This window comes from Arachis hypogaea, chromosome 19, assembly GCF_003086295.3.
Source record: "Arachis hypogaea cultivar Tifrunner chromosome 19, arahy.Tifrunner.gnm2.J5K5, whole genome shotgun sequence".
Classification (NCBI taxonomy): Eukaryota; Viridiplantae; Streptophyta; class Magnoliopsida; order Fabales; family Fabaceae; genus Arachis; species Arachis hypogaea.
The window spans coordinates 106,478,703-106,492,950 of NC_092054.1; the positions used below are offsets into that span (position 1 = coordinate 106,478,703).

General features: G+C 37.7%; 1 non-coding gene across 1 annotated transcript; it reads right to left on the minus strand.

Annotated features, from left to right (window-relative positions):
• Window positions 1–11,721: 11,721 nt before the first annotated feature.
• On the minus strand, window positions 11,722–11,829 carry LOC112781066 (small nucleolar RNA R71). Its single transcript, XR_003191863.1, has one exon. It is a non-coding gene; the product is annotated as a small nucleolar RNA R71 (small nucleolar RNA).
• Between the last annotated feature and the right edge of the window lie 2,419 nt (window positions 11,830–14,248).

A 14,248-nucleotide genomic window follows, 5' to 3' on the forward strand; every position in this document is an offset into this window, starting at 1 on the left:
AGATATGATTTGGAAAAGATTTTAAATTTTGAAAAAAAATCTGAATTTTAGAAATGAATTTCGAAAATTTGTTTTAGAAATAGAGAGAAAAGATATTTTTGAATTTAGTGAGGAAAGAGAAAAACAATAAAATAGCACAAGATTTAAAATTTTTAGATCTAATGCTCCTAGTTTTCGAAAATTTTGGAGGGAAAACACCAAGGAACACCAAACTTAAAAATTTTAAGATCAAGATACAAGGAAAACTCAAGAACACTTTGAAGACTCACAAGAACACAAGAACATGAATAAGGAACACCAAACTTAAAATTTTTAGAAAACCAAAGAAAAATCAACAAGAAAACACCAAACTTAAAGTTTGGCACAGGATTTGATCAAGGGAAAATTATTTTTGAAAAAGATTTTTAATAAAACTGGTGCCCAATCATCAAGAACATAAACCAACACTCTAGCCAATTGGGCAATAAATGTAACACTTGTTTTGAAGAAGGATATTTTTAACCAAGAACAATAATAAGAGACTCTAAACCAAAAGGAAAAATTTTCCTAATCTAAGCAACAAAATAAACCGTTAGTTGTTCAAACACGAACAATCCCCGGCAACGGCGCCAAAAACTTGGTGCATGAATTGTGAATCACACTTTTCACAATTCGTACCACTAACCAGCAAGTGCACTAGGTCGTCCAAGTAATACCTTACGTGAGTAAGGGTCGAATCCCACGGAGATTGTTGGTTTGAAGCAATCTCTGGTTATCTTGTAAATCTTAGTTAGGAGGTCAATTATAGTTATCAGTTGACTTGCAAATGAACAAGGGAACATAAAATAAATACTTGGTATGCAGCAATATAGAATATGTTGGAGTTTTGGAGATGCTTTGTCTTCTGAATCTCTGCTTTCTCCCTGTATTCTTCTTCACGCACGCAAGGTTCCTCCTATGGCAAGCTGTGTGTTAGTGGATCACCGTTGTCAATGGCTACCATCCGTCCTCTCAGTGAAAAAGGTCCAGGTGCGCTGTCACCGCACGGCTAATCATCTGTCGATTCTCGATCATGTCAGAATAGGATCCATTATTCCTTTTACGTCTGTCACTACGCCCAACACTCGCGAGTTTGAATCTCGTCACAGTCATTCAATCCCTGAATCCTACTCGGAATGCCACAGACAAGGTTTAGACTTTCTGGATTCTCAAGAATGCTGCTAATGGATTCTAGCTTATACCACGAAGATTCTGATTAAGGAATCCAAGAGGTATTCATTCAATTGAAGGTAGAACGGAGGTGGTTTTCAGGCACACGTTCATAGGTTGAGAATGGTGATGACTGTCACGGATCATCACATCCATCATATTGAATTGCGAATGAACATCTTAGATAGAAACAAGCGTGTTTGAATAGAAAACAGAAATAGTTGCATTAATTCATCAAAACACAGCAGAGCTCCTCACCCCCAACAATGGAGTTTAGAGACTCATGCCGTCAAAAGTTACAAAATTCAGATCTAAAATGTCATGAGATCCAAAATGAATCTCTAAAAGTTGTTTAAATACTAAACTAGTAACCTAGGTTTACAGAAAATGTGTAAACTATAACAGATAGTGCAGAAATCCACTTCTGGGGCCCACTTGGTATGTGCTGGGGCTAAGACTAAAGCTTCTCACGTGCCTGGGGCTATTTTGGGCGTTCAACGCCAGCTTTGGATCCTTTTCTGGCGTTGAACTTCAACTTGCAACTTGTTTCTAGCGCTGGACGCCAGAATTGGGCAGAGAGCTGGCGTTGAACGCCAGTTTACGTCGTCTATCCTTGAGCAAAGTATGGACTATTATATAATGCTGGAAAGCCCTGGATGTCTACTTTTCAACGCAATTAGAAGCACGCCATTTGGAGTTCTTTAGCGCCAGAAAATCCATTTTGAGTGCAGGGAGGTCAGAATCCAACAGCATCAGCAGTCCTTTTTCAGCCTGAATCAGATTTTTGCTCAGCTCCCTCAATTTCAGCCAGAAATTACCTGAAATTACAGAAAAACACACAAACTCATAGTAAAGTCCAGAAATGTAGATTTTTCCTAGAAACTAATGAAAATAAACTAAAAACCAACTAAAACATACTAAAATCTATATGAAATTAACCCCAAAAAGCGTATAAAATATCCGCTCATCAGTGACCCACGCGGCCGCGTGCCCTGATTTTCGACGCAAAAAGGGTGCACAACGAATTATTGTGTGAGAGTGGTGCTGGATTGGTGCTGAACGCACAATTCTACCCACGCGGACGTATGGCCCACGCGTCTGCGTCGTTCCCTTCTGAAGCCCACTCATGCGATCGCATGCCCCACGCGATCGCGTCACTCCAAATTTGGCAAATATATCAATTCGAACAGAGAGTTGTGCAGGCGTGAGGCTGCCCTCGCGCCAAAAGCACAACATGGGTCACACGACCGCGTGACCGACGCGACCGCGTCACCTCACTTGAAGCGCATTCACGCGAACGCGTGCCCCACGCGGCCGCGTCGCTTGCGCCGCACAGCTCCAACTTAATTGCCAAAATATCTTATCTTTTTCCTCTCCAAATCCTAATTTTTCTTTTCCCTCCTTATTTCTTCCTTCTCCCTTCTTCTTTCTATCTCACCTTTCACTCTCTATCTCTCTCACCTCCATTAACAAGGTTTTATTTTCTTCTTCCCTCTTTCCTTTTCTATCATTCTTCTTATTTTATATGTTATTTTCTTTTCTTTCCTTTTTCTTTTCATTATTCATATTTTCTTTCTTCTTCTTTCCTTTTTACATGGTGTTAGAATTTTATTTGAGTCATTATTCTTCATTATATGCTTGTGGATTGTTGCAAATTGTTTGGCAATTATATATTATTTTCTTTAAAGGGTTGCTTGCATGTTCACTTTAATACTTTCTATACCTTATTCACTATGCATGCTATGTGTTTGTAAAAAAGCCCATATGGCATTATGCACTCCTCTATATTATTCTATTCTACTATTCAATGCTTGCTTTTCATAAACTCCCTCTACTATTGTATTAATTAAATTTAATTGTCAATACAAACGTGATGGTTTGTTACAAAGTAATGCTTGATCTATGCTACTCATGCCCTTTTCCAGCATGCCAATAAACACCTTGCATTCACTTGTCATTATATGCACTAGCTATTTTCCACTAATGACTTTTCCCATGTACTCATGAGCGTGTGTTAATGTCAGTTACCTCCTAACGTGCATCCATCACCACCTTTTCCGTTCTCTTCCTTGCTATATATCTCTTTGAATTTAATTTACTTTCTCTTTCCTTTTTCAGGATGGCCACCAAGAAAGGAAAAGAGAAAGCTACTCCCAAACCCCCAGCAAGAAGAGGAACTAAAAGAGCACTAGTGGCAGAGCTTTCTTCAACTGCAGTCAAGCCCTCAACAAAAAGAGTTAAGAGGATCATAAAGGTTGATGAAAAGGAGAAAGCCTTTCAAGCAAAAGACACTGCGCGATTTCCAAATCGCTACTGTGAGCAGATGTTCCCTATTCTGGCTGAAAGGAGCTACAACAACGAATACCTTCTTATCCTCCCGCCCAATATTGCTACTTTTGTTGAGCCACAAATTGAACGAAGACAATGGGGTTTCCTACAGAGACAGCCAAGGCAGGTCAATCTTTCTTGGGTAGTCGAATTCTACTCTAACTTCTACCTTCCTACCCTACAGTCTGTCTTTGTCCGTCAGAAGCAAGTCCCCATTACAGAAGAGGCCATTCAAAAACTTTAGGTCTTCCCCCTATTCCAGAAGGATTGGACGCCTTTCAAGAAGCCGCACTCAAGCGCCAGATGTACCATTTTGACTGGGAAGCTGTTCTCAGAGTTATCGCACTACCTGGCAGCCGTTGGATCTACGGATACCATCGTACCCGCCCTAAGGGAATATATCGGCTTCAGCACTTACCTTGGAGGCTCGCGTATGGGCACAGATCATGTCCCATTACGTCTTTCCGAGCACTCACGAGTCTTCCTTCACTGCGGACATGGCCTTCTACTATGGTGCATCCTTACAGACCAGCCTCTGAATCTACCAAGACATATCCGGAATGCCATGGGACACGTATAAATCGCGGGCAACTTACCTTTTCCTGCCTTGATCTCAGATCTTGTCTCAGCAGCCGGAGTCTCCTATAGAGCTAGGGACACCAAAGCCATGCTTCCACGGGATGATCAGTATGTCCCTAACGGGAAATACCTCAGACCTCCAGCAGCCACTACAAGCCTTCCTACTGCACCGGTTAAAGATATTCCTTCTTCAACACCACAAGCACCTACAACAGATGAACTGCTCTAGCAGATAATCGAAAGGTTGGATCGGCAAGAACAGAAAGCGAAGTTAAGAGAGTGCCGTAACGAGCGCCGATTCAAACACCTCAAGGAGCTACTCAAGGTACACTTCAAGGACTCAAACACCCCGGATTCCACTTCCTTTACCAGCACAGGGAGCCATGATGGTCCTGACTGTGGAGATACTACCATCAGCCCACCCCTATTCCTGACAGATGGCACCGAGGACGGTGCAAAGCCTTAAGTGTGGGGAGGTCGGTCAGTACCTGACTTCCGGAGGTAATTTCTCTTCCGTAGCACCAATAAATTAGGATATTTTAGTTAGATTTTCTTTCTTTTATAGAATAGGATAAATTGCATAGTAATAGGTTAGTTGCATGCATGTTCTACTTGATTATAAAGACAATAAGTTTCTTCTAAGACTCTATCTTTGGAACAAAATTTCACTAATTTTTAAAATTTTTTTTATGATAAATCTGCTTGAAGTTGTATTTGGATCATGATTTTTGAGCTAAAGAACACACAACCTGTGAAGATTTGAGCCTTTATGCATGGTTACATTATTTAACCATAAATATTTTATTCTTGTGTGTTTACTTCTCTATGATTGTAATCTATATTTTGTTTCATCCTATATGTCCAATATTTATTATATTTGTATGCTTGCATATGATTGAGGCCATTTTTTGTTTAAACTCACTTATCCAAATTAAGCCTACCCTTTTCAATTACCTTTGTTAACCGCTTTGAGCCTTTAAATCCCGTTTGTTCTATATTTCACCACATTACTAGCCTTAAGCGGAAAAACAATTGTATATCCCAAATTGAATCTTTGGTTAGCTTAAGATAGAATTGTGTGTGCTAGTTAAATATGGAAAATTGTGGGAACAAAAGTTATTAAGGGAATGTGTCATGATAATACAATGGGAATTTGGATACCTACTCATGTGAAACTATAAGAATTAAAAATCTATGTGCATTGATAAGCTATGTTTATTTTAAAAAAAATCAATAAATAAATAAGGGGACAAAATCACCCCAATGCTGAATTAAGAATTCAAAGATCAATGCACATATGATAAAATTAAAATAAGAAGTTGATACATGAGTATGGAATGAAAAAAGGGAATTCTGGGTAGCTAGGTATGAATTCTAAGGTTACATTAAATATATATAGGTTGGGTTAAAGCTTGGGTTAATTAAAGATTCAATTTATAAGCTCACTTAACTATATATGTATCCCTACCCCTACCTTGGCCCCATTACAACCTTGAAAAAGACCTCATGATGTTTGCATTGGTATATTAACTGTTGTTGATTGGTTAGGAGAAAAATAAAAGTTAGAGAGCATGATTAGAGAAGGATAGAGTGATTACCCTATACACTAGAGAGATTAGATCGTACATACATCATCAGTGAGGGTTCAATGCTTGAATTTCCATGTTCCCTGCTTTCATGAGCTATCTTCTTGCACTTTTATCTGTCTTACTGTATAATGATAGAATTAGTGGAATTTGATTTGTAATTTTTTTGAAGAGCTTATTTACTTTTGATCAAGTGGGCAAGAATCATATAGTTGCATTCATATATATAGGATTGCATTGTATTGCATGAGTTTCTACATGTTCATACTTATTTATTTTATCTCCTTCAATTAAGCATGAGGACATGCTAATGTTTAAGTGTGGGGAGGTTGATAAACCACTATTTTATGGTTTATATTATGTTTAATTGTGTGGTTTTATCATGATCCTTACCCACTTATTCATTAAAATAGCATGCATTTATATTTCCTTCCTGAAATTATTACATGATTGAAAACTGCTTCTTAGAAGACTTTTAATTATGCATTTTAATTCTCCTTTATTCCATTCGATGCCATGATCTGTGTGTTAAGCATTTCAGGCTTTATAGGCCATGAATGAGTTGGAGATTGGAAAGAAAGCTAACAAAAATGGAAGGAACACAAGAAATTAAGGAGATAACCAGCGAGAAGTGACGCGGTCGCATGGCTCACGCGACCGCGCGAAAGAGGAGGAATCGCAGTGACGCGGCCGCATGGCTCACGCGACCGTGCGGAATGAAAAAGCACAAGCGACGCGGAGGCGTGGACGACGCGAACGCGTGGCAAGGAAAAACGCGAATGACGTGTCCGCATGGATGACGCGATCGCGTGACATGCGCGATCTGCATAATCTGTAGAATTCACTGGGGGCGATTTTGGACCCTATTTTGACCCAATTTTTGACCCAGAACAACAGACTAGAGCCAGAGAACATGCAGAAACCAAAGACAACATTCATTCTACACAGTTTTTAGTTTTAGATCTAATTTACTCCTCCTCTAAGTTTTCTCTCCATACATTCATAGTTCTTAGGATTAAATTTTCTCTTACTTTTTGGCATTGGAACACTAAGAAGAGTTATTACCTCATCAAGACTTCATCATTCTAGTTCGTTTTCTTTACTTGGCTTTACTCTTCCATGTTCCTTGCTTTGTTTAATTTTACCATTGGAATATTTTTAGGATTATTTAATACAAGGATCACTTTTAATTTTAATTGATTATTTTGATTTTTATTTACAATGTCTTTCTTCAATTCCTTTTCATATGCTATGAATTTTGCATTCACAATGAGCGAGTAGTTCCCTAACTTGATGGGGAGTTGATTGAAAGGAACCCTTGAGTTGGAAAGCTTGAAAGAAAAATTGTAATTGGGTTTAGGGTTGGATTGCCTTCTAGTCACTAACACCAATCTCTTTTAATTAAGTGGATTGCAACTTGTGAACAGCCATAGCATTCCAACTTGTTTGACTTTCCCTTACCTAGTAAGGGATAACTAAACAGGACAACCTTTAATTATCAATTAATCTTCAGAGTATTCCAACAATAATAGGGATTCCAACTAATCAACTCCCAGTCAAGGCTTTTATTTACATTACTCAAATTCACCAATTTAATTTCCTGTTTACTCAACCCAAACCTTTTTGAAAACATCTGATTAATAAAATAGCACACTTTTCTACAACTCGTTGGGAGACGACCTGGGACTCATACTCCCAGTATTTTAATTTCAATTTTCTGTTACTCCTTTTTAAATTGATAGGCAGATTTCTGGCGAGTTAAGAACTATACTTGCAACGTATATAAATTAACAATTTTTAATTTGCCAATTTTTGCCCACATCAGGCATTTTCAACTGTGCTTCCCTTAGATTTAACCAAACCAATTCATAAATGTGATGAGCGGATAATTTATACGCTTTTTGGCATTGTTTTTAGTATGTTTTTAGTAGGATCTAGTTACTTTTAGGGATGTTTTTATTAGTTTTTTATGTTAAATTCACATTTCTGGACTTTACTATGAGTTTGTGTGTTTTTCTGTGATTTCAGGTATTTTCTGGCCGAAATTGAGGGACTTGAGCGAAAATCAGATTCAGAGGTAGAAGAAGGACTGCTGATGCTGTTGGATTCTGACCTCCCTGCACTCAAAGTGGATTTTCTGGAGCTACAAAACTGTAAATGGCGCAATTCCAATTGCGTTGGAAAGAAGACATACAGGGCTTTCTAGCAATATATAATAGTCCATACTTTGGCCGAGTTTAGACGATGCAAAAGGGCGTTGAACACCAGTTTTATGCTGCAGTCTGGAGTTAAACGCCAGAAACACGTCACAAACCAGAGTTGAACGCCAGAAACACGTTACAAACTGGAGTTCAACTCCAAGAATGACCTCTCCACGTGTAAACTTCAAGCTCAGCCTAAGCACACACCAAGTGGGCCCCGGAAGTGGATTTATGCATCAATTACTTACTTCTGTAAACCCTAGTAACTAGTTTAGTATAAATAGGACTTTTTACTATTGTATTAGACATCTTATGATTTTTAGTTCATCTTTGGATCATATTGATCACATTTTGGGGGCTGGCCATTCGGCCATGCCTGAACCTTCATCACTTATGTATTTTCAACGGTAGAGTTTCTGCACTCCATAGATTAAGGTGTGGAGCTCTGCTGTTCCTCATGATTTAATGCAAAGTACTACTGTTTTTCTATTCAATTCAACTTATTCCGCTTCTAAGATATCCATTCGTTCCCAAGAACATGATGAATGTGATGATTATGTGACGCTCATCATCATTCTCACTCATGAACGCGTGCCTGACAAACACTTCCGTTCTACATGCAAACAAGCTAGAATGGATATCTCTTAGATATCTAATACAGGGGACCGAATTTGAGTTATTAGTATCTTCGTGGTATAAGTTAGAACCCATGGATGGCCATTCCTGAGATCCGAAAAGTCTAAACCTTGTATGTGGTATTCCGAGTAGGATCTGGGAAGGGATGGCTGTGACGAACTTCAAACTCGCGAGTGCTGGGCGTAGTGACAGACGCAAAAGGAGGATGAATCCTATTCCAGTATGATCGAGAACCTTAGATGATTAGCCGTGCCGTGACAGAGCATTTGGACCTTTTTCACATAGAGGATGGGATGTAGCCATTGACATCAGTGATGCCCTATATAAAGCTTGCCATGGAAAGGAGTAGGACTGGTTGGATGAAGACAGCAGGAAAGCAGAGGTTCAGAGGAACAAAAGCATCTCTATACGCTTATCTGAAATTCTCACCAATGAATTACATAAGTATTTCTATCTTTATTTTCTGTTTATTTACTATTATTATTCGAAAACTCCATAACCATTTAATATCCACCTGACTGAGATTTACAAGATGACCATAGCTTGCTTCATACCGACAATCTCCGTGGGATCGACCATTACTCACGTAAGGTTTATTACTTGGACGACCCAGTGCACTTGCTGGTTAGTTGTGCGAAGTTGTGAAGTTATGTCTAGACCATGGTATTGTGCACCAGTTTGTTGGCGCCATTGCCAGGGAGAGAACGAACAACAAATTTTACAACCTCTGAGTAACAATTTTGCATACCAAGTTTTTGGTGCCGTTGCCGGGGATTGTTTGAGTTTGGACAACTGATGGTTCATCTTGTTGCTCAGATTAGGTAATTTTCTTCTTGTTTCAACTTTTATTTGGTTTTCAAAAAATTTTTCAAAAATTTTTTCTTTGTTTTCGTTTTTCTTCAAATAAATTTTCGAAAAAATATATAAAAAAATAAATCTTTTCAAAAAAAAATTTTTAAATTATTCTATGCCTTCAAAACTTTCAAGAATGAATTCTAGAGTTTCATGGTAACATGTTGAATCCTATCTGGCTGTAAAGCCATACCCAAACTGCTTTGGGATTGGTCTTCAACTAATCACCACAATGCATGTAATTCCATCCTAAAACTGACTGGCTATTAAGCCATGTCCAACCCTTTGATTGGAGCTTAGGGCTAATATTGAAAGATTCCTGGAATTCTTCTTAAAGATTTTGGATTCCTTATTTTATTTTTCACATTAATTTTCGACAAATCCAAAAAAAAAATTCATAAAATCATAAAAATAAAAAATATTTTGTGTTTCTTGTTTGAGTCTTGAGTCAATTTCAAGTTTGGTGTCAATTGCATTTTTTTCTAAAAATTCTTTGCATTTTTCAAAAATTCATGCATTCATAGTGTTCTTCATGATCTTCAAGTTGTTCTTGGCCAGTCTTCTTGTTTGATCTTCATATTTTCTTGTTTTGTGTCTTTTCTTGTTTTTCATATGCATTCTTGCATTCATAGTGTCTACACATGAAAATTTTCTAAGTTTGGTGTCTTGCATGTTTTTTTTTCTTGAAAATTTTTCAAAAATAAGTTCTTGGAGTTCATCTTGACATTCAAAGTGTTCTTGGTGTTCATCTTGACATTCATAGTGTTCTTGCATGCATCACATGTTTTGATCCAAAATTTTCATGCATTGAGTCTTTTTCATGTTTTTCTCTTTCATCATTAAAATTAAAAAAAATAAAAAAAAATATCTTTCCCTTTTTCTCTCTTAAAATTTCGAAAATTTGGATTGACTTTTTCAAAACTTTTTAAAATTTAGTTGTTTCTTATGAGTCAAATCAAATTTTCAATTTAAAAATCTTATCTTTTTCAAAATCTTTTTCAAAAATCAAATCTTTTTCATTTTTCTTATTTATTTTCGAAAATTTTAAAAATCTTTTTTCATCATATTTTCGAAAATATCATCAACAATTAATGTTTTGATTCAAAAATTTCAAGTTTGTTACTTACTTGTTAAGAAAGATTCAAACTTTAAGTTCTAGAATCATATCTTGTGATTTCTTGTGAATCAAGTCATTAATTGTGATTTTAAAAATCAAATCTTTTTCAAAACTAATTTCAATCATATCTTTTCAAAAATATCTTTTTATCTTATCTTTTTTTCAAAATCATATCTTTTTAATCATATCTTTTTAAAACATATCCTTTTCAAAAATTTGATTTTAAAATATCTTTTCTAACTTCTTATCTTCTTATCTTTTCAAAATTGATTTTCAAATCTTTTTCAAACTAACTAATTAACTTTTTGTTTGTTTCTTATCTCTTTCAAAACTACCTAACTAACTTCCCCTCTCTAATTTTCGAAAATACCTCCCTCTTTTTCAAAAATTCTTTTTAATTAATTAATTGTTTCAATTTTTAATTTTAATTTTAATTTTATCCTAATTTTCGAAAATCACCAACTCTTTTTCAAAAATTAATTTTCAAAAATTCTCTTCTCTCCCATCTCCTTCTATTTATTTATTATTTACTAACACTTCTCTTCATCTCATATCTCTGTTATCCTCACCCTTGTGTTTGGATTCTCCTCCATTCTCTTTCCTTACATTACATTCTTTTCTTCTTCTACTCACACAAAGGAATCTCTATACTGTGACATAGAGGATTCCATATTTTCTTTGTTATTCCCTTCTTTGTCATATGAGCAGGAGCAAGGACAAGAACATTTTTGTTGAAGCAGATCCTGAACCTGAAAGGACTCTGAAGAGATAACTAAGAGAAGCTAAAATACAACAATCCAGAGACAACCTTACAGGAATTTTCGAACAGGAAAAGGAGATGGCAGCCAAAAATAATAATAATGCAAGGAGGATGCTTGGTGACTTCACTGCACCTAATTCTAATTTACATGGAAGAAGCATCTCAATTCCTACCATCGGAGCAAATAACTTTGAGCTTAAACCTCAATTAGTTTCTCTGATGCAGCAAAACTGCAAGTTTCATGGACTTCCATCTGAAGATCCTTTTCAGTTCTTAACTGAATTCTTGCAGATCTGTGATACTATTAAGACTAATGGAGTAGATCCTGAAGTCTACAGGCTCATGCTTTTCCCTTTTGCTGTGAGAGACAGAGCTAGAATATGGTTGGACTCTCAACTTAAGGATAGCATGAACTCTTGGGATAAGCTGGTCAAGGCTTTCTTAGCCAAGTTCTTTCCTCCTCAAAAGCTGAGTAAGCTTAGAGTGGATGTTCAAACCTTTAGACAGAAAGAAGGTGAATCCCTCTATGAAGCTTGGGAGAGATACAAGGAACTGACCAAAAAGTGTCCTTCTGACATGCTTTCAAAATGGACCATCCTGGATATATTCTATGATGGTCTGTCTGAATTAGCTAAGATGTCATTGGATACTTCTGCAGGTGGATCCATTCACCTAAAGAAAACGCCTGTAGAAGCTCAAGAACTTATTGACATGGTTGATAATAACCAGTTTATGTATACTTCTAAGAGGAATCCTATGAGTAATGGGACGCCTCAGAAGAAAGGAGTTCTTGAAATTGATACTCTGAATGCCATATTGGCTCAGAATAAAATATTGACTCAGCAAGTCAATATGATTTCTCAGAGTCTGAATGGAATGCAAGCTGCATCCAACAGTACTCAAGAGGCATCTTCTGAAGAAGAAGCTTATGATCCTGAGAAACCTGCAATAGCAGAGGTGAATTACATGGGTGAACCATATGGAAACACCTATAATCCCTCATGGAGAAATCACCTAAATTTCTCATGGAAGGATCAACAAAAGCCTCAACAAGGCTTTAATAATGGTGGAAGAAACATGTTTAACAATAGTAAACCTTTTCCATCATCCACTCAGCAACAGACAGAGAACTCTGAACAAAATACCTCTAATTTAGCAAACTTAGTCTCTGATCTATCTAAGGCCACTGTGAGTTTCACGAATGAAACAAGGTCTTCCATTAGAAGTTTGGAAGCACAAGTGGGCCAGCTGAGTAAGAAGATCACTGAAACTCCTCCTAGTACTCTCCCAAGCAATACAGAAGAGAATCCAAAAGGAAAGTGCAAGGCCATTGAATTAATTACCATGGCCGAACCTGTAAGGGAGGTTGAAAACGTGAATCCCAGTGAGGAAGACCTCCTGGGACGTCCAGTGATCAATAAGGAGTTTCCCTCTGAGGAACCAAAGGAATCTGAGGCTCATCTAGAGACCATAGAGATTCCATTGAACCTCCTTATGCCATTCATGAGCTCTGAAGAGTATTCTTCTTCTGAAGAGAATGAGGATGTTACTGAAGAGCAAGTTGCCAAGTTCCTTGGTGCAATCATGAAGCTGAATGCTAATTTATTTGGTAATGAGACTTGGGGAGATGAACCTCCCCTGTTCACCAATGAACTAAATGCATTGGATCAACTGAGATTGCCTCAGAAGAAACAGGATCCTGGAAAGTTTCTAATACCTTGTACCATAGGCACCATAACCTTTGAGAAGGCTCTATGTGACCTTGGGTCAGTAATAAACCTCATGCCACTCTCTGTAATGGAGAAACTGGGAATCTTTAAGGTACAAGCTGCTAAAATCTCATTAGAGATGGCAGACAATTCCAGAAAACAGGCTTATGGACAAGTAGAGGACATGTTAGTAAAGGTTGCAGGCCTTTACATCCCTGCTGATTTCATAATCCTGGATACTGGGAAGGATAGGATGAATCCATCATTCTTGGATGACCCTTCCTAGCCACAGTAAGAGCTGTGATTGATGTAGACAGAGGTGAACTAGTCCTTCAATTGAATGAGGACTCCCTTGTGTTTAAAACTCAAGGACATCCTTCTGTAACCATGGAAAAGAGGCACAGTAAGCTTCTCTCAGTACAGAGTCAACTAAAGCCCCCACAGTCAAACTCTAAGTTTGGTGTTGGGAGGCCTCAGCCAAACTCTAAGTTTGGTGTTGGGAGTCTATAAAATTGACCTGATCACCTGTGTGGCTCCATGAGAGCCCACTGTCAAGCTATTGACATCAAAGAAGCACTTGTTGGGAGGCAACCCAATTTTTATTTATCTAATTTTATTTTTATTTTATTGTTCTTTCATGTTTTATTAGGTTCATGATCATGTGGAGTCACAAAATAAATAGAAAAATCAAAAACAGAATCAAAAACAGCAGAAGAAAAATCACACCCTGGAGGAAGGACTTACTGGCGTTTAAACGCCAGTAAGGAGCATCTGGCTGGCGTTCAACGCCAGAACAGAGCATGGAGCTGGTGCTGAACGCCAGAATCAAGCATGGAGCTGGCGTTCAACGCCAGAAACATGCTACATCTGGGCGTTGAACGCCCAGAACAAGCATCAGTTTGGTGTTTAAACGCCAGAATTGCATGCAAAGGTGTTTTACATGCCTAATTGGTGCAGGGATGCAAATCCTTGACACCTCAGGATCTGTCGACCCCACAGGATTCCCACATACCTCCACTCACCTTACCTCCTCATAATCCTATATCATCCTTTCCCAAGAACCCTTCACCACTCACATCCATTACTCCCCTAAAACCATCATACAACCCACCTACACCCACCCACTCAAATTCAAACCATCAACTCACCTCCATATCTTCTTCTTCTTCTACTATTCTTTCTTCTTTTGCTCGAGGGCGAGCAATATTCTAAGTTTGGTGTGGTAAAAGCATAGCTTTTTTTTTGTTTTTCCATAACCATTGATGGCACCTAAGGCCAGAGAAACCTCTAGA